The following is a 19,629-nucleotide window of genomic DNA, read 5'->3' as shown; positions in this document are numbered from 1 at the left end:
TTTTCTGGTGGCCCAGGGGTAAAGAATCTACCTGCCAATGCAGGAGGTTCAAAAGATGGGTTTGATCCCGAGGTCAGGAAAATCATCTGGAGTAGGAATTGGCAACCTGCTCCAGTATTCTTGCCTGGAAAATTCTGTGGACAGAGGAACCTGGTGGGCTATAGTCTGTGAGATTCGCAAAGTCAGACATGACAAAGAGACTGAGCATGCATGCATGTTGTCCTCTAAAGAACAACTGGAGTGATAGTATATATTCAGAAAGAATAAAATGGGAAATTGTAGCGTTCTAGTTGGTCATGACTTATCAAATGCTTCTGCAGGAAATTGGTTTCCTGTAATAGCAGTTGTAACCTTATTCAGTTGCATAAAAACTCTCTCACGTGCTACTTCATATACTAAGAAACCTTGTGTTTGCATGGTCATCTGTGTCTGACTCTTTGTGACCCTGTGTACTGTAGCCCGTCAGGCTCCTCTGAATTTTCCAGGCAAGCGTACTGAAGCAGTTGCCATTTCCAGCTCCGGAGGATCTTCCCGACCCAGGGATGGAGCCTGAGTCTCTTGCATCTCTTGCATTGGCAAGTGGCTTCTCTACCCCTGCACCACCTGGGAAGCCCGAAATGTTATGCCTTATTTGTTTGTATCCTCGGTGGTGTTCAGAGGGCTCAGAACTTACATGGTCATCTAGTGTTTCTTGAAGACTGAATAAAAGCATGAATGTTGAAAAGAGTCAAACAAAATGTGTATGAGTAGTTAGAGAATTAACATAAGGAAAAAAGAAGAGGCAGGGGATTAACAAAATAAGTAAAATTAATTCTACCTACCTTAAAATTTAATGTTTCTCCATAATTATATAAAGTCCCTGAGGTGGAAAACCTCAAAGAGTTTTCAAATAAGTGTCTTAGAATGAATTCTGGGTGAGGATTTTTCATAAGTAACTAGATTTACAATGGTCAGATTCTTCTTTCTTCTTTTTCTTATACATATAATTTCTTCATTTCTCTCAAACTAGTAGTCAACCACCATGCATGCATTTTACATTTTCAGTTTGCATAGCATAGTACGGACATTGTAAGACCAGTTCACAGACATAAAAAAATGGTTTCTATTTTGAGATGCCCATACTACTTAGAAAAACAGGACCAACACAGGTCAAAGTAGAAAACAAGAGAAGGAAAAGAGGGTATCAAGGGCACTTTTTTGGATAGCCCTACCTTCTCTTACCAATGGCTTTTCTAGAAAGTCAGGTCCCTGGAAACACTGATCTGATTTGAAGTAACAGAAATCATTAGGACAGTAGAGTTGTTGGGTCAGCAGCCGTGCTTATCTCAGCAGTAGAAATATCAAAATGCTAAGTGAATAATATATAACTGAAACACTATGCCAAATGCCCAAATCAATACAAAGTAGGGCACTGAATATTGTAACAAATTGCTAGTGGTAACTCCCAAATAGTTTCCTTCCTTCTGTTGCTCAGTCTCCTCGGCCTTATAAAGCTCCAACTATTAAATTAATGATTTGAGCCCTGGAAATTCAGGATCTTATGATGCACACCTTGGAGAGGTCCTTGACAGTTTACAGAATTGTAAATTTCTGAGGGATTATTTATCACGTCATCAGAGTCAACATTCTACACCAACTGTTAGATTCAGCTTCTTCTATTTTAAGAAAATGGACCTGAAAATGTTATCTTCTGAATATTCAGTTCTAAATTATTTCTGTATTAGAGACTCAACAGGTGTTTATTAACCACTGATTCTTCCTTCTCTCACTTGTATCTTTCTTTGGTGTGGTAGAGGAAGCCACAGAAGAGCATCTAGGCTTTCTGTTGTTTGTAACTTTGTCAACTGATTTAACTAAGACCTACATGGAAATAAGACACAATCAGGGAAAAATTCATAAAAAATTATGTGTAGTAATTAGCCTCCAACTAATAAAAATAAATGGAAAAAAAAATAACATGTAAAAAAAAATATGTTTCACTTACTGTGTTTGCACTTGGAATTCAAGGAAGAAAATGATGACAATTTGAAAGTCAGTGCATGCTGTGCAGAGAGCTTTGGATCTAAGGTGTATCCTGAAGGATTGGCAGAGTTTTGATAGGCAGAAGGAAGAAAAATAGTCACTATATATGGAGAGATTGTTGATGGGAGCATAACTGGCAATGACCAGAAGGCATAGAGAACCAGGGTGAAGATTGTACTAACTGAAGGAAAACTGCCTATTGGAGGCTGTGGAAAATAATTTCAATTGGCAGGTTTGTGTCTAATTCTTTAGCATTGAAATGTAAGCTGAGGAACTCAGGAGCTGCAAAAAAGAAGACACCAGAGGTTACAAGTAGAGAGGTAGCAAGTTGTGTAAACAGAAGACCAGAGTGGCAGATGGAACAGTGGCTAGAAATCAACCTGAAAGCACTGTTAACAGGCAAGGTACTGTGTGTAATAAATAACCAATACACCGTGCTGTGCGCCAACTTTGTCCTTTTGTTTCACAATGATTTATTTGTTATATCACCACCCTCATTATCTAAAACAGAACACTACAATTTCATATGCCATCTGTGAGCTCCAAATGGTCATAATTAACAATCACAAATGTTCTAAAAAGGTGATATGCTAAAAATAACCTTATCAGGCTTGTCAGCAGGCTGCTTCTGTGGCTACCGTGACATTCAGTGAAAGAAAGACTACGTTTTGCTTTGCCTTTACATGGTTATATTTATTACACAGATTATAAAACTATGAAAACATGTTTTTCTAATTAAACATCTCAAGGCTTAATATTTTGACTAACGGTCAATTAGGAGCAAAAACATCAAGACTACATCAAAAGTAAGTGTCCCTCAAATGAGATCTGGCTACTATAATATCTAGAACATAGTAAATATGCTCCAAAATGCTGGTTGAATGTGGGAAAAATGTCAGCCACTTGATTGTGTGTGTGGCATATGTGAAGGGCTGTTATATCGCTTTGTCATCAAAGATTTCCATTCTTCTTGATACCTAAGGAGAACTCAATAGAGACATCGTGTTTTGGTGCTGAAGGACAATGAGCCTTCTTTAGAGTATGCACCGGAAATTCCCTGAGAAGCTCAATGGTTTCAACAAAGTCAGGATTAAGAGCCTGGAGTTTAGTTTTCACCACTGAAAATGGTCATCTTTATTGTGTGTCCTTATGGCTGTCTAAACTGTGACAGCCAACTAGAAAAGTAATGAGCAAAAAAGTGTATAGAATTTCATCGAATTAAAGGTGCTACCTATTGTAAGATGCACCATTATCTTATAAACTACTTAGAGAAAATAATTAAAATTAAACCATGGCACAGTGCTTCTTTCTAATTAAACAATATTTTGTATATTGAAGACCTCTTTTAGACTTATTTAGCATAGTTTAAAAATGATTTATCACTTGTTCCTTTTAGAAGGGAAATATAAATGAAACTGATTGGTTAAAGCATTCCTGAAATACTTCCCATTCATGGTCTGACTCTTCTAAATGACTTTTGACTCACATCCATAAATGCATATGTCAGAAACCTTGATGATGCAACAGTTCTTGAAAGAATGCTTCATTGTTTTCTCTGGAATTTTTCTCCAATCCACCAACAGTTTTAGTGCTATCATTTTCTTCTTGCTAGAACTGTCTAGACATATCACAAAAGCATCTAGAACTAACATGCTTGATGGGTTACTTAGGTTCTTTGGGGCTTCTTTGATGGAATTTAATCACTCAGCTGTCACAAATAATTATTTTGGGGGAAGTAATGTTTATTTGGGGAGTGATTTCTTACTCTAGATTTTTTTTTGCTTTATACTCTTAAGTATGGAACCAAACTTTTGGCCATTAGCAATTTACCATAGCAACACAGTAATAAACCACTGTTTGTTGCTCAAACTCATGATTTTGATTTCTTGATTTCATTATATTCATAATATAATTTCTAAGCATGTCAAAGAATACTGGAGTTTCTCTAGGGTTTTCTGTACTTGTCTAAATTCAATTTCATGTTTTTATCAATTAAATCAATTAACTTTTATTGGAAGTTAAGTGGTTCCTGTTCAAAATTAGAAGACAAAATAGTGTTTGGTGGCTTAATGCTAGTCCCATTGGATGCACAAACCCATCACATCAACCTTTCATTGCTTTGAATTTTCCTTCATCCATCTGATGGTCTGAGCAATTTCCTCTCCCTTCACATATGTTGCTTAGGTGTGATTGTCAATTCTTTTCCATTATCTCAGTAACAGAATGTAACACAGATTCATTTAGTTGTGGGTGTTTTTCTTTTTAGTTCCTACAAAGCACTTGATTATTGTTTTTTTTGCAATAAAATATAGAATTTCAGTCATTCTTCCAATGACAAAGTTTGGCTTTACTAAGATAAAATTTGTGTTCCATTGCTGTTTCCATTCCTTCCTTCATATATAGCAGCTCTTCATGTCAAAGCTGAATCCTAGTATGATCTTCCTAAAGATATTTTACATGGAAATTCAGCTCATCCTAGTTATTGATCAGCGGTATCACTTAACAGAAGGGACCCCAACATGAACGACTCTGACCAAGTTTGCACAGGCACAGCTACATCACAACTGACCAGCAGTTACAAGATACAGTCAACGCCAGATGTCCACTGGGTGAGGAGCCTCCTGAGGAAAAGCAAAACTTGACCCACATTGACGTTGGACAGGTTGGGTGGTCTCAGAATGGGAGCTGGGAGATGAGGATAGGAGGTGAGCTGTAGAGGTCACGTTGCAAGATGCAATGGCAAAGGCCCCGCCCTGCCAGGGGAGCGTTCCTGTGTGTCCCGGCTGTAGGGCCAGACTCAGACTCAGTGGCAGGCATGTGGGCGAGGGGAGAGGACCCAGCAACCCTGCTGTGTTGGTCCTCCCACCTTACCTGAGTGTAACGCGGAGGAGAGAAGGCTTTCCCACCTTACCTGAGTGTAACGCGGAGGAGAGAAGTCTTTCCCACCTTACCTGAGTGTAACGCGGAGGAGAGAAGGCTTTCCCACCTTACCTGAGTGTAACGCGGAGGAGAGAAGGCTTTCCCACCTTACCTGAGTGTAACGCGGAGGAGAGAAGGCTTTCCCACCTTACCTGAGTGTAACGCGGAGGAGAGAAGGCTTTCCCACCTTACCTGAGTGTAATGCGGAGGAGAGAAGGCTTGCACTCGTTTTGCATGGCCTGGTGTAGTAATAAAGAAAAGATGAAGAGCAGCTGTGGTCTTGGACAGACAGATTCTTATAAAGTGCTGGCTAGTGAGATCACCTAGGCTCAGAAAGAAAAAGATTACTGGCAGCTGGTACTAATTCAGGGATTATGGGCACCTCTCAGGGACTGTCCAAATATTTATTGTGCAATTCTCATATGCAAGGTATTGTGCTTTTAAATATACTGAAATTCTTTCATAGCTCTAGCAAGGGTGTAGATATAATGTGGCCTCCTCCATAACCATGGGATGGTGATGCTGAGCAGGATCTGAAACATGATTTGTTTCAGTATTAAATGTCTCAGAATTTACAAAGAGACAGCAAAGAAATGGATTTTCCCTTTCCTTTCTTTTTACCTCATAGATAGGAATTACCTCCATTAAGTCCTAAATTTGTTTTCTCTAGTTTTATTGAGATATAATTGACACACAGTACTGTGTAAGTAAGTTTAAGGTATATATTGTGAAATAGTTACCCCAGTCAGTTTAGTTACATCCATCATCTCATATAGATACAAAAACAGAAAACAAACAAACAAAAAGAAAAAAGTCTCTTTCTTTTGTAATGAGAACTCTTAGGATCTACTCTGTCAACAACTTTTAAATATATTTTAGTGTTAACTATGGTCATCATGTTGTACATTAGCACTTGAAATATGGCTAGCATGACTGATTTTAAATTTTATTAAATTTAACTTTAAATATCTACGTGTGGCTAATGGTACCAAATTGGACAGCAAGAGCAGGGTAACAGGCAAGTATTAATAGATTAATCTGTAAGGTTTCCCTGGTGGCTCAGTGGTAAAGAATCTGCCTGCCAATGCAGGAGATGTGGATTCGATTGCTGGGTTGGGAAGATCTCCTGGGGAAGGAGATGGCTTCCCCCTCTAGTATTCTTGTGTGGAGAAGCCCATGGATAGAGGAGCTTGGCAGTCTTCAGTCCATGGGGTCACAAAAGAGTCAGACACAGCTTAGAGATTAAGCAACAATATTAAACTGTAAGTTCAGGAGGGCAGTGTTTACACATGTCACTGCTATATTCCAGTGTCTTTCATGGTGCTTGGACTGTGAAAGAGACTTAGCTCATCATTTTATCTTGCTCTTGGAGACATACTCAGAGTAACAAGTCCTCAGTTTCTTTGGGGATAAAGATTTTTGCTAAGTATGGTAGACAGTTTTTGAACTTCTTCCAGCTCAGTTATCCTGGCAGCAGATGTGAGTCTCAAGGTGAGAGGTTTAGATCTATCTGTGGAATTTTTTTTCATGATTGTCAATCTCCATCTTATGCAGTTTCTCTGAAAATAACCCATAAGATAAACATGTTACATTTTTTTCAATCATACTAGTCTTACTGACATGGCAAATTGAGACTTTTTTTTCTTGTCTTTTAATCTGTTAGAGTCACTTGTATTTTATTAAAGGTAGTTTATATAAGAAGAAAATATTTTTATGTTTTGTGTTCAGGAAACCTGAACAGTCCCTTAAAGAAGTAGAATTAATTAGCTCTAGTTGTTGAGATCACAGTGAGATATAATTGGTAGTTAAGGTTAATCTCCTATGACAGCTGTGGTTTACCACATCATAGAACACACACAATCTTATACCATAAACAGTTTAAAAAGTTTCCTATAGAAAGCAGTTTTGTGTCAACTTTACAAATCAACAATTCTTCGAACTCTTAAAACAAACCCTTACATATTAGGAGAGCTGTTTTCCTTCCTTAGAAAACAGGCTGACCCAGAAATTCAGCTTTAAAATGGCAAGTTAAATAATGGGTATAGATTTACTTTAAATTTAAAGGGAACAAGTATGTAAAATTTCATTGACGCTTACCTTATCTGTCCAATAAGACATTATGGCTAGCTAAGCATGTAGCTTTTCAAAGAACTTGTTTGAACCATATATCATTGTTTCAGAGTTTCATTGAATCCATGAACTTTCTGGCTTCAGGTATACTTTTAAAATCAAGGCACTGTAAGATCTGGGAGAAACACACCACAATAACTAAAAAAGAGTACAAAGGAAACAAGAGGCAAAACACACTCAGCAAATGCAAACAAAATGAAAACAGGAATGATACTAAAATTTTCTAGAATGTGGAATCCAAATCTCAAGGAATTAATTGGGGTATAGAGGGTTATAATATAATAGTAAAAAAATATAACCTACAAAGATATTATCTTGTTTTAAACTTTTGTATGACAAATAATAAACCAAAAAAATCCCACAAATAAAAATAAAACCCCAAAATACAATGTCTCAGAAACACAAGAACTTGATAAAGCCATTATAGTAAATATAAAGTAGTATACTTGAAGTATATTTGAAATTAAGAAGAAAAGGAAATATAAGTATATATTAATAGTATATGAATCTTATACAGTATGTTCAAACAATATAGAAGTATAAAATAAGAAAAGAGAACATCTCAATCATAATTCCCCTATTCTACAATCTGGCCAGAGATGACCTATATGTTTTCTATGTATCCTTGTATGACTTTTCCTTAATCATTCATAGAGCTCTTCAATTCCTGAAGATAAGTTTTCTTGATTCATAGCAGGGATTTACCATAATTTTGAAAACTATTCTGCTAGTGATGGGTTTTGGGTTTTCAGTGAATATATTTACACAAATATGTTTGTGCATGTGTGGAATATCTCTGACAGATAACAAAGAGGTGGAGTTTTGAAGTCAAATATACCATGTGGGACAAAGTCGGAATTGACAAGGGACTGTCATGAAGTGTGAAAAATAGACCTACATAGTTGTAAGGAACTGGGATTGGGAATTTTTTTTTTTTTTTTTACTCCAGCACAATTTTGGATACACACAACATCTTATTTTACTCTACAAACTAATAGCAACCTTTCTAATACTTCACTGTGTAGTTTACTGAAGGCTTCTGCCAGTCACCCATTATCACATTAGCTACTATAATTAAGGAAAGTCAAATTCATTTGAAAGTGTTATTTAATTCATTTATGGTGTCTTATCCTGTATTTTCCCAATCAATTAGCATTAAGATGTAATTCCTCCATCATGAAAGTGAGGTGAAATTTACTAAATGTTTTTTGTCATATTTCAAAATGATCTATGAGTTTTTCTCCTTTAATCTGTTCATGTAGATTTTCCTAATACTAAAACATCCTGAAATAAGCCCTACTTAATTGTTGTGAATTAATATTTAATAGAAGGCTGAATTCAATATATTAATGCTTAGAGTACTGTATATTTGTCCTGTATTCTTAAGTCATAATTAGATTATGCTTTACTTTGTTCTTGTTCAGTTTAAGTATCTGGGTTATGATAATCTTGAAAAAATATTTTTCAATTTTCTGGAATAGTTTAAATATGACAATAATTATCTATTCTTTGAGAGAGATTCCTTCTAGCATACAACTACTTTTCAACTTTTTCAGTGTTGTGTATATTTAGAGACCACATTGTTGTTGTTGTTCAGTGGTTAAGTCGTGTCCAGCTCTTTGCGACCCCACAGACGGCAGCACGCCAGGCTTCCCTGTCCATCACCATCTCTGAGAGCTTGGTCAAACTCATGTCCATTGAGTCAGTGATGCCATCCAACCATCTCATCCTCTATCATCCCCTTCTTTTTACATTGACTTTAATACTTTGTATTTCCTGGAAAAAGCTTCAAAGTTTGGAGGTTTTAATACGTAACCTTTTAATACATTTTTCCAAAATGTTGTATTTGATTTTCTCTTTAATCCAAATATTACTTAGAAAAAAAATGTCTTCAGCTATCTATGATGGTTGGACTGCTTCATATACACTGCCTGCCCCATCCTTTGGTTTAAAACTCCATTGTCAGAGAATGAAACCTCCAATATTTATTAATACAATAGTTCCAAACTTTTAAAGTATGAAATTCTTACTTTAACGATAAAAAAAAACAAACCTATACACTTCTTGATATGGAGAATTTGTATTTTAATACTTACTGATTGAGAAAATGTAAGATTAGATACTGAAAATGAATTTACTAGTTCTTTTAAATTCATACGAATTTATCTAGTCACAATGGAACCTAATACATTTGAATGATAGTCGTAGTATTTATGTGTAAGGGTGCTATTTAGCCTGTCTGCCAGGAGTCTGATACCTTGACTTACAGCCCTCTTGTAAGAGCTGCTTAGCCCCAGGCCCCAGGCCCACAGGCTGAGAACTGCTGCTCTGATTTCTGCTCTTTGTCTGTGGAGTCTGCTTACCTGACTCCTGTTGCTTCTGTCATTCCTAGGGCCTGAATGTTCTCCCCCCGCCCACCCCCGACCCCAGCTTTACTGAGATATAACTGACATATAAAATTATGAGTTTAGGTGTAAAACGTGTTGATTTGATGCATATATACTGTGAAATGGTACTAATAGTACCATTAGTTAACACTTCAGTCACAAATCACATGGTGACTTTTTATTTTGTAGTGAGACCATTTAAGATCTACTCTCTTAGCAACTTTCAAGCATATAAAACAGTATTGTAAACTATACTCACCATGCTGTACATTAGATCCCCAGAACTTACTCATCTTGTAACCAAAATTTCCCCCATTTCTAGTACCTGTCTCTAGTGTTTGACTTTTTTAGATTCCATGCGCAAGTGAGATCTTATAGTATTCATCTTTCTCTGATTTATTTCATTTAATTCAATGACCTTAAGGTCCATTCATGTTGGGTTATTATTTTATGAGGAAAATATGAATCCCTATATTATTTAGGCCACTGTCATTTATGTTTTCTGGGAAGGAAGTTCAAACCATCAAAAGTTTCAAGAATTAAACCTCATTTGTGCATCTCTGTGACTGTATGCATTATCTGCTTTAGAGGTGGACTGGGGCTCCTTTTGTGAATGACCAAACCCAGAGGTCACCCCGTCTGCTCACTTAGGTGTGGTCACCCTGCACTGAGCTTTCCAACATCTTTCATGCACATGACTAGTGGATTCTGTGTGTGCTGCAGTTGGCTGGCACACCAGGAATTACATTATTTTAAATTGAGTTAGTTTCATTATATTAAAAAAACTAATGTCTTTCTTTTCCACAGTTTGTTGTGATCCACACAGTCAGAGGCTTTGATATAGTCAATAAAGCAGAAGTAGATGTTTTTCTGGAACTCTCTTGCTTTTTTGATGATCCAGCGGATGTTGGCAATTTGATCTCTCGTTCCTCTGCCTTTTCAAAATCCAGCTTGAACATTTGGAAGATCACGGTTCACGTCCTTTTGAAGCCTGGCTCGAAGGATTTTGAGTGTTACGTTGCTAGCATGTGAGATAAGTGCAATTTTGCCATAGTTTGAGCATTCTTTGGCATTGCCTTTCTTTGGGATTGGAATGAAAACTGACCTTTTCCAGTCCTGTGGCCACTGCTGAGTTTTCCGAATTTGCTGGCATATTGAGTGCAGCACTTTCACAGCAACATATTTTAGCATTGGAAATAGCTCAACTGGAATTCCATCACCTCCTGTAGCTTTGTTCGTAGTGATGCTTCCAAAGGTCCAATAGACTTCGCATTCCAGGATGTCTAGCTCTAGGTAAGTGATCACACCATCATGGTTCTCTGGGCCTGGATGCATTACTTTTGTATAGTTCTGTATATTCTTGCCACCTCTTCTTAATATCTTCTGCTTCTGTAAGGTCCATACCATTCTGTCCTTTATTGTGCCCATCTTTTCATGAAATGTTCCCTTGGTATCTCTAATTTTCTTGAAGAGATCTCTAGTCTTTCCCATTATATTGTTTTCCTCTATTTCTTTGCATTGCTCCTTTGCCTTTCACTTCTCTTCTTTTCAGAGCTATTTGTAAGGCCTCCTCAGAAAACAGTTTTGCCTTTTTGCATTTCTTTTTCTTGGGGATGCTCTTGATCGCTGCCTCCTCTACATTGTCACGAACCCCTCTCCATAGTTCTTCAGGCACTCTGTCTATCAGATCTAATCTCTTGCATCTATTTGTCACTCCCACTGTATAGTCATAAGGGATTTGATTTAGGTCATACCTGAATGGTCTAGTGGTTTTCTCCACTTTCTTTAATTTAAGTCTTAATTTGGCAATAAGCAGTTCATGATCTGAGCTACAGTCAGCTCCTGGTTTTGTTTTTGCTGACTGTATAGAGCTTCTCCATCTTTGGCTGCAAAGAATATAATCAATCTGATTTCGGTATTGACCATCTGGTGATGTCCATGTGTAGAGTCTTCTCTTGTGTGTTTGGAAGAGGGTGTTTGCTATGAGCAGTGCATTCTCTTGGCAAAACTCTATTAGCCTTTGCCCTGCTTCATTGTGTAGTCCAAGGCCAAATTTGCCTGTTACTCCAGGTATTTCTTGACTTCCTACTTTTGCATTCCAGTTCCACATAATGATGGAGAAGGAAATGGCAACCCACTCTAGTACTCTTGCCTGGAAAATCCCATGGACGGAGGAGCCTGGTAGGCTACAGTCCATGAGGTTGCAAAGAGTCGGACACGACTCAGCAATTTCACTTTCACTTTCCCTGTAATGAAAAAGACATCTTTTTTGGGGTGTTAGTTCTATAAGATCTTGTAGGTCTTCATAGAGCCATTAAACTTCAGCTTCTTCAGCATTACTGGTTGGGGCATAGACTTGGATTACTGTAATATTGAATGATTTGCCTTGGAAACGAACAGAGATCATTCTGTCGTTTTTGAGATTGCATCTAAGTACTGCATTTTGGACTCTTTTGTTGATGGGAATACCAGAACACCTGACCTGCCTCTTGAGAAATCTGTATGCAGGTCAGGAAGCAACAGTTAGAACTGGACAAGGAACAACAGACTGGTTCCAAATTGGGAAAGGAGCACGTCAAGGCTGTATATTGTCACCCTGCTTATTTAACTTCTATGCAGAGTACATCATGAGAAACGCTGGGCTGGATGAATCACAAGCTGGAATCAGGATTGCTGGGAGAAACATCAATAGCCTCAGATGACACCACCCTTATGGCAGAAAGTGAAGAAGAACTAAAGAGCCTCTTGATGAAAGTGAAAGAGGAGAGTGAAAAAGTTGGCTTAAAGTTCAACATTCAGAAAACTTAGATCATGGCATCTGGTCCCATCACTTCATGGCAAACAGATGGGGAAACAATGGAAACAGTGACAGTCTTTATTTTTGGGGCTCCAAAATCACTGCAGATTGTGGCTGCAGCCATGAATTTAAAAGACTCTTGCTCCTTGGAAGAAAAGTTATGACCCACCTAGATAGCATATTAAAAAGCAGAGACATTACTTTGCCAACAAAGGTCTGTCTAGTCAAGGCTATGGTTTTTCCCGTAATCATGTATGGATGTGAGAGTTGGACTAGAAAGAAAGCTGAGCAGTGAGAAATTGATGCATTTGAACTGTAGTGTTGGAGAAGACTCTTGAGAGTCCCTTGGACAGCAAGGAGATCCAACCTGTCCATCCTAAAGGAAATCAGTCCTGAATATTCATTCATTGGAAGGACTAATGCTGAAATTGAAACTCTGAAACTGAAATTTTGGCCACCTGATGTGAAGAACTGACTCGTTTGAAAAGACCCTAATGCTGGGAAAGATTGAAGGCAGGAGAAGGGGCCAACAGAGGGTGAGATGGTTGGATGGCATCACTGACTCAATGGACATGAGTTTGAGTAAGCTCCAGAAGTTAGTGATGGACAGGGAAGCCTGGCATTCTGCAGTCCATGGGGTCACAAAGAGTCAGAGACAACTGAGTGACTGAACTGAACTGAAAGTCTTTTTTATACTTCTCACTTTTTTAGTGGGAAAAAATTGAGGTGATTGTTTTGTTTGTCAGATAAACATTTTATTGCATAGATGCCTGAATATATATTCATATGTGCATGCATTTTATCTCCTTTTTGAGTGATACAGAATTATAGTTTCAAAAATTAACACCGCCACCCTCCTCCCTTCAATATGAAGATTTTTTTTCTTTGCCTACTTGATAGCAATGCTTACCAGCTATTAGTACTAGGATCCAATGTTTCTGATGAAAATTATGGTGTCAATCTGATTATTATTTCTTAAAAGAAATTTGTTTTTCACCTTTTTCTTGGGAAACTTTTCAGTTCTTTTTTTATCCTTACTCTGAAATTTCATGAGGATATGATCCATTAATCTTGCCTACACTTTCCATCTGAAGATGTCTGGGTTTTCCCATAGCTCTAAGCCTACTTTTGCCTATCGGCTTCAGTTCTAGCCAGTACTTTAAGTTCAAGAAATAAAGTAGGCCAGCACATGTTGCCACAAAGAGAAGTTGTCAGAAATCTGCATTTTCCTTGTGGTCAAGAGAGAGGTTTTAGATGGTGTAAATTAGAGGTGTCGGTGGGAAGATAAGGAACCATTTCAAAATCTGGCAGCACCAGGATATAGGGGATAAGTGTTTACCTGAGAGTCATGAATATCAGGTTCTAGGCTTGTCCCTACTTAATAAAATCTGGAATGGAGTTCACTTTCTTTATCTACAAAATAGAAATGTGAAACCTTTATGACCTCAAGGATCCTCTCCAAGGGTTCCAAGATCTACTCAGTGGTTCTCCTCAAGGGAATTTCATCCTCACTAGCGAGAGTTTTGGGTCACTTTTGGCGTTTAGTATGCAGGGGCCAGGGATAACAAATATGTTTGAGTAAATGAGAAAAGCTTGCAAGTGAAAGAATTGTCCAGGAAAAAGTAAAAGCCAGTGATGTCCCTCTGGGAAATACCATGAGAAATAGGAACAACTATCCGTGAAGTTATTTCTTCTGCTTCCTGGCTTCTCCTATCCTAGCCCTTTCCTGCAGGAGTGGGATATAATGGAAGCACCCTCGTGGCTGATAGAGCAATCTAACTTTGGCTGCAGATGAAATGGGCTGCTTGTTTGTCTCCCTGATTCTGGAATTGAGCCACTCTATCTCTTTGACTTTTTAGGTCGGACAGATGTCTTTCTCTAACGATCAATAACTATGCCTCATTACAAGCTTGCATGTTTTTGTGTCATTTTTCTTATCCATCTGGTTATGTTCATCCTATTATACACACTTTCTTCAAACCAAGACCGTGGAGAACAAATGTCATTCCCCGTGGCTGAAATGGAGAAGACTCTGTCTAAAAGGCCAACTCTCACTACACAGAACCCAGGGAATATTGATAATGGTTTAGATGTAGGAGGCCTCTCAGCATCACAAGGCCTGTCATAACGGTTTGACATCTGCTCTGCATACCTGAGAGGAAAGACTTCAAATTTGGTAAAGCAAAGCACAGAAGATTAAGAGATACTAATTGGGTCTCGCCTCTGCTGCACTTTCATTAGCTTTGTAACTTGTATTGACTTAAGTGTAATTTGAAGATTCACTGTTTCATTTTGAAATATGTGTTTTGTATGTAGAAACCTGCTACTAACTTGGCTCAGATCCTCCTTAGAGACACTTTTTAACCGAAACAGGTCATTCCAAGGGAAATATTATTTTTCAGAATTAACTAGTGCAACTCTCGCTATAGCACAATCTGAGATTCAGGGAAGTTTGGGAGGAAGCAAGCTACGTCTCTTGCTCATTTGCTTCAGGTCCACCTGGGGTGGCCGTGGCCTTCGGCACATCCTCTAACTCTGGATCTTGCTCCCATGGGACCTTGATCCCTAGGGATTTGTATTTATTTTCTCTAAATCCTTTCCCCTTTACCCCCTTTTAATTTAGTTACACTTAACTGCCATGGAGCTTCCCTGGTAACTCAGACGGTGAAGAGTCTTCTTGCAGTGTGGGAGTCTGCTTGCAGTTTGATCCCTGGGTCGGGAAGATCCCCTGGAGAAGGAAATGGCAACCCCACTCCAGTATTCTTGCCTGGAGAATCCCATGGACAGAGAAGATTGGTGGGCTCTATAGTCCATGGGGTCGCAAAGAATCAGACACAACTGAGCGGCTTCACTTACTTTAACTGCCGTATTTTCCTACTGTTGAGTTTCATCTCTCAAAACCTTGATCAGTTCTGTTTCCTGTCTAAATGCTTCACTCTTCTTCCCTACTCTGTGTTTAGGTAACTTCCACTGGTCCTTCAACCCTCAGTTCAGGAGCCATCATCCGAGGAAGTGTCCCTTTCTGTTCCTAGACTTGTCTCTATTATAACCTTTCTCTAGGTGTGGTCTCTAGGTCCATATAGTCAAGGCTATGGTTTTTCCAGTAGTCACGTACTGTTGTGAGAGCTGGACCGTAAAGAAGGCAGAGCGCCAAAGAATTGATGCTTTCGAACTGTGAACTTGGACACCACCTCTGGGAGGTGGTGAGGGACAGGGGGTGCTTGCTGCAGTCCATGGGATCATAAAGAGTGAGACATGACTTGGTGACTGAACAACAAGGTGTGGTCTGAGAAGATGACCCCAGGAAGACCTCTTAAAAGTGCAGATTCCTGGCCTGTATCCCATTCTTGCTGAATCAGAACTCTGGGTGGGACCCAGAATCCACAGTTTTCATAAGCTACTTAGTGTGGTTTTGAGTATATTTCTCTTTTTAAAAAAATATTAACTCATAAACCATTTGAGGGGAGCTGTGGCATATTGTTTACCTTTGTATCCATAGTATCCAAACAGCACCACACACATAGTAAGTGTTGAATACAATCGCGCTAAAATGCAATTTAAAACACAGGTTTGAGTCCTGGCTCTACCATTTGCTAGATATGGGGTTGGGACAAGGTATCAAAAGCTTCTGACTCTAAATTTCTTAAGAAATAGAGATAATAATACCTACCTGTCAGTGCTTTGTGATGAACATGAGACACTTATCATTATCAGTCTCATAGATTTTTAGATTTGAAATTTCCAACATTAAGAGGCTAAGAGGAAACTCCTAGGAGTGGAGGGATTTCTATGAAATGACATTTCAAAACAATGTATGAATTGAAAGTTTTAACAAATAACCCAGAACTAAAAGGATTGACCTGCTTGGTTATCCCAGTTCTCTTGCACTGATTTGCTGGACTGGTGATTTTCTAGTTCAACATTTCTGGTATTCAGTCTTTCCAGACAGTTAAATGACGGTAAACAAGGTGTTTGTGTCTCTGCCTACTGAGCAGTTTGCCTATGTCTCCAATTCTCTTATTTCAGCAATGCATCCATCTGTCCATCCAGTCAGCCTCTGTTGAGCATGTACATGTTCAAAGTGCTATTAGTTATAATAGCTACCATTTTTTCTGAGCATCAGTGATGGAGTAGCTACCATGTTAAAATTTTTATTTACTTTCTCTCAATTTTCATAGCAAGATTATGATACAGTGCTGTTATTTATTCATTTTCTACATAAGAAGATCTTAAGCATACACTTACCCAAAAATCTTATGGAAAGAAATGATGGAACCAGGTTTTAAAATAAAATCTAGAGTAGGAAGGTAGGGTAACTGTTGTAATAACTGTTGTAATACCCTGCTTCCTCTCACTTCAGTGTCCTTAAATCATATGTACCTAGGAAGAAAAATAACAGGAAGAAACACCACAGTGTTTGCAGGAAAAAACATGCCAGTGACCAAAAACAAAAAACAAAAGAAACAAACAAAAAACAAAATAATTCTCACTTGATTACAAAAATCTCCTTTCTCATTATTCTTCAAGGAATTAACAAAGTCAATTTTTTGTTCCATTTGTGCAGGCTTATACCTGTTTTGACTTCGTGTTTCATATTTTGTTTAGTTTCAACTTTAGAGAATGGTAGAGACACTTCTTGTCTTTTCAGTTTTCAATTCTATAGCTTTTGAATGTCGTAGCTGTGTTTCTCTAAGCACTACCGAATGGCATGGCTCTGAAATATTAAGCCAGTTCCAATTTTCTCCCTAAGCGCAGTTATTACCCCCACTATTACGGTTGAAAATGGTTCCTTAGAATTTTCACCAGAAGTAGTGATTCTGTTCTTGATCAGATTGGTCCTTCACAGTCTAGGTAGTTTTTTGATGATTGTCTTAGTAATGCCTTGTTCAGTTTATTAAGCACCAAACGTTGTCAGTCATTGGGGATTTCTGAAATGTCACAGGGATGATTAACACCTTGTCTTCTGAATTCTGCATATCAAAATTGGCTTGAAAATGTGAAGCATTACTCAGGTGTGTGGCATTGCCGTTCTCTAATAGATTATTTAAAGTTTTTATCAATCATGACAGATTGAAAGGATGAGGTTATCTTGTAAATCTTTAGTGATGGAGGCAATAAATTAAAATACCATAGTGAGCAGCTTTCATACTGGCTTAAACAAATAATTAAATGGTTATAGACAGAATGAACAAACCCACAGGTCATTATGACGTATACAGGAAAACCAATACATTGCATTCTAAAGCTTACTTTAAAAAAAAAATCAGATTTTCTACTAAAGTGGTTTTTAAGTATTTAAAGCTCTGTGGAATAAAATAAATTAATTTACAATTGTTATTTTTCAAGGGAATGGTAAGAAATGCTAGGTATTGATATATGCTGAGGAGGAAAAGAACTATAATCAGTATTTATTGAACACTAATGAATGTTCAGCACAGTAACTTAATAGGGCATTAGTCATTTATCATCAAATTTCAAAAACTTATGGATTAGAGGGATGATTGTAGGTTAGAGGGAAAAATGCCTCATCCTTAAAGTTTTCTTACAAGAACTAGTCACAGTTGAACCATTCCTATAATATAAATCTATAATAAAATTTTGGTTTTTACTTTAATGTTTTCATGATGAACAACCATTAATATATATTTGATATTTATGGAGGCATAATCGCTACCACAGGATTATCTATTAATATTAGTGATTGTAAGATTAATGAGATTGTAGGATTTATCTAGTTCTTGTGTAAAAAATAGTCCAGTGACGTTGGCTATGAATACTCTTCTTGATTTCTGTTGTAGATTTTTTTAGCATGTAAACAAATGTTTTTCCAAAATAACTCAGACTATGTTCTTCATCCCTATAAGTCAGAGGAAAGTCTGGCATGGCTAATTTTAAGGCTTTCTATCAAACTCAGTGCCGTGAGTAGGATGGTAGTGCTAACCAGCAGGACAGTTTACTTCCATGGATGATGCCATAAAGACATCTTCATGGTTTCAGAAGAAATCATCTCTAGTTCATAAATGAGGGAACATATTACAACATGCAGGGGGTGATTGAGGCTTCCTTGGTAGCTCAGTTGGTAAAGAATCTGCCTACAGTGCAGGAGACTCGGGTTCAATCCCTAGGTTGGGAAGATCCCCTGGAAAAGGGAATGGCAACTGGCTCCAGTATTCTTGCCTGGAGAATTCCATGGACAGAGGCGCCTGGAAGGCTACAGTTCATGGGGTCTGAAGAGTTGGACTTGACTGAGCAACTAACACTTTCACTCAGAGGGTGGAAGAAAATAAACAGATTTATTAATGAATTAATTGTGATAAATATCAGTTTCAAGAGGTAAACTGATTTTGTACATATATAAGTTTTTCATATGTTTTTCATATATATGATAGTCTAATGGAATATTTTATATGTTATTTCCACATTATACCTTTAAAAATATTTCTGTGGAGAAAAACTTTTATGTTTGAATAAAAATCTGCTTTACTAAGAATTTGCAGTGAGTTTATGTTATGCAATTATCTTTGTTGCTAGGCAGCCCCGATAGCACTTTTGATGTGTAATTTGCTTGAAGCTGTTAAAAGGGCTCTGCTGAAGTTTTGAAACCAACTGAATTAGCCGCAGAGAGCGTTAGGTGTTGCTATTTTAATGAACTGAAGGTTTGCATTTGGGATTAAGTTTAGTGAAACCAAAATAATTTGGCACTTTGGAAACTGAAATCTGTTGAACAAAGTTGAGAGGAATTTAGCATTCACTCTTATCTCTTGGGGCATCCTAACCTTAGCCCACTAGTGCCTCCTGCATATCTTAATTCAGAAATATTTTTTCTTAAAAGTTCATGCTGTACAACTTCTGCTTGGAAGTGTTTCCTCTGTTTAAATCTGCTCTGTCCTTGCTTTCTTCACCCCATACAGTCAAATAGTGGACATTTTGATGAGGCAGGTCAGGGGGCCTCAGGTTTTCCCCCAGCATGTCTGGCTGGCTCCCATCTTACTGGTTGGAGGGCCATCCCAATGTCTTGTACAGTTTTCACCTCTGTGACCAAGCCTTTAATCTGATGCTTGATTTAGACTTTTAAAATTCTGACTTTGCTAGAAAGTTATCTTGGTCTCCTGTAAGTTGTTGTTTTGAGGGCTCAGACCCACCTCTTTCACCTGTGGACTCACCTCCCAGAATCCTGACCCAGGTGTGATGGCCAGAGTTTGTATATTCCAGTGGTAAAATTAGAGAACTTCTCTCTGCCTTATTCTAGAATGGGATTTCCAGATAACCCTTGACCTTGGGTGATTTAAAACCCCTGCTAAGTACAAATTCTAATCTGAATGGCACTTGGAAGACTGCTCAATAAATCAAAAGACACTGTTTCCTCCATTAGTT

At 37.9% G+C, this 19,629-nt stretch overlaps 2 long non-coding RNA genes across 22 annotated transcripts in view; one reads left to right on the top strand and one right to left on the bottom strand.

Annotated features, from left to right (window-relative positions):
* Positions 1–19,629, top strand: part of LOC110127127 (uncharacterized) — a 603,755-nt gene that overhangs the window by 182,771 nt on the left and 401,355 nt on the right. The window lies entirely within an intron of this gene.
* LOC110127128 (uncharacterized) lies at positions 6,006–19,490 on the bottom strand. Of its 3 annotated transcripts, XR_002310674.2 has the most exons (4): positions 19,419–19,486; positions 16,501–16,635; positions 7,039–7,186; positions 6,006–6,500 (listed from the first exon to the last, which is right to left on the bottom strand). It is a non-coding gene; the product is annotated as an uncharacterized lncRNA (long non-coding RNA). The 3 variants fall into 3 exon arrangements; XR_002310671.2 differs by lacking the exon at positions 16,501–16,635 and having other exon boundaries at positions 7,039–7,209; positions 19,419–19,490; XR_002310672.2 differs by lacking the exon at positions 16,501–16,635 and having other exon boundaries at positions 19,419–19,482.

The sequence above is a fragment of the Odocoileus virginianus genome, chromosome 8 (genome assembly GCF_023699985.2).
Source record: "Odocoileus virginianus isolate 20LAN1187 ecotype Illinois chromosome 8, Ovbor_1.2, whole genome shotgun sequence".
NCBI lineage: Eukaryota > Metazoa > Chordata > Mammalia > Artiodactyla > Cervidae > Odocoileus > Odocoileus virginianus.
This window is presented reverse-complemented; position numbering and strand designations above follow the sequence as displayed.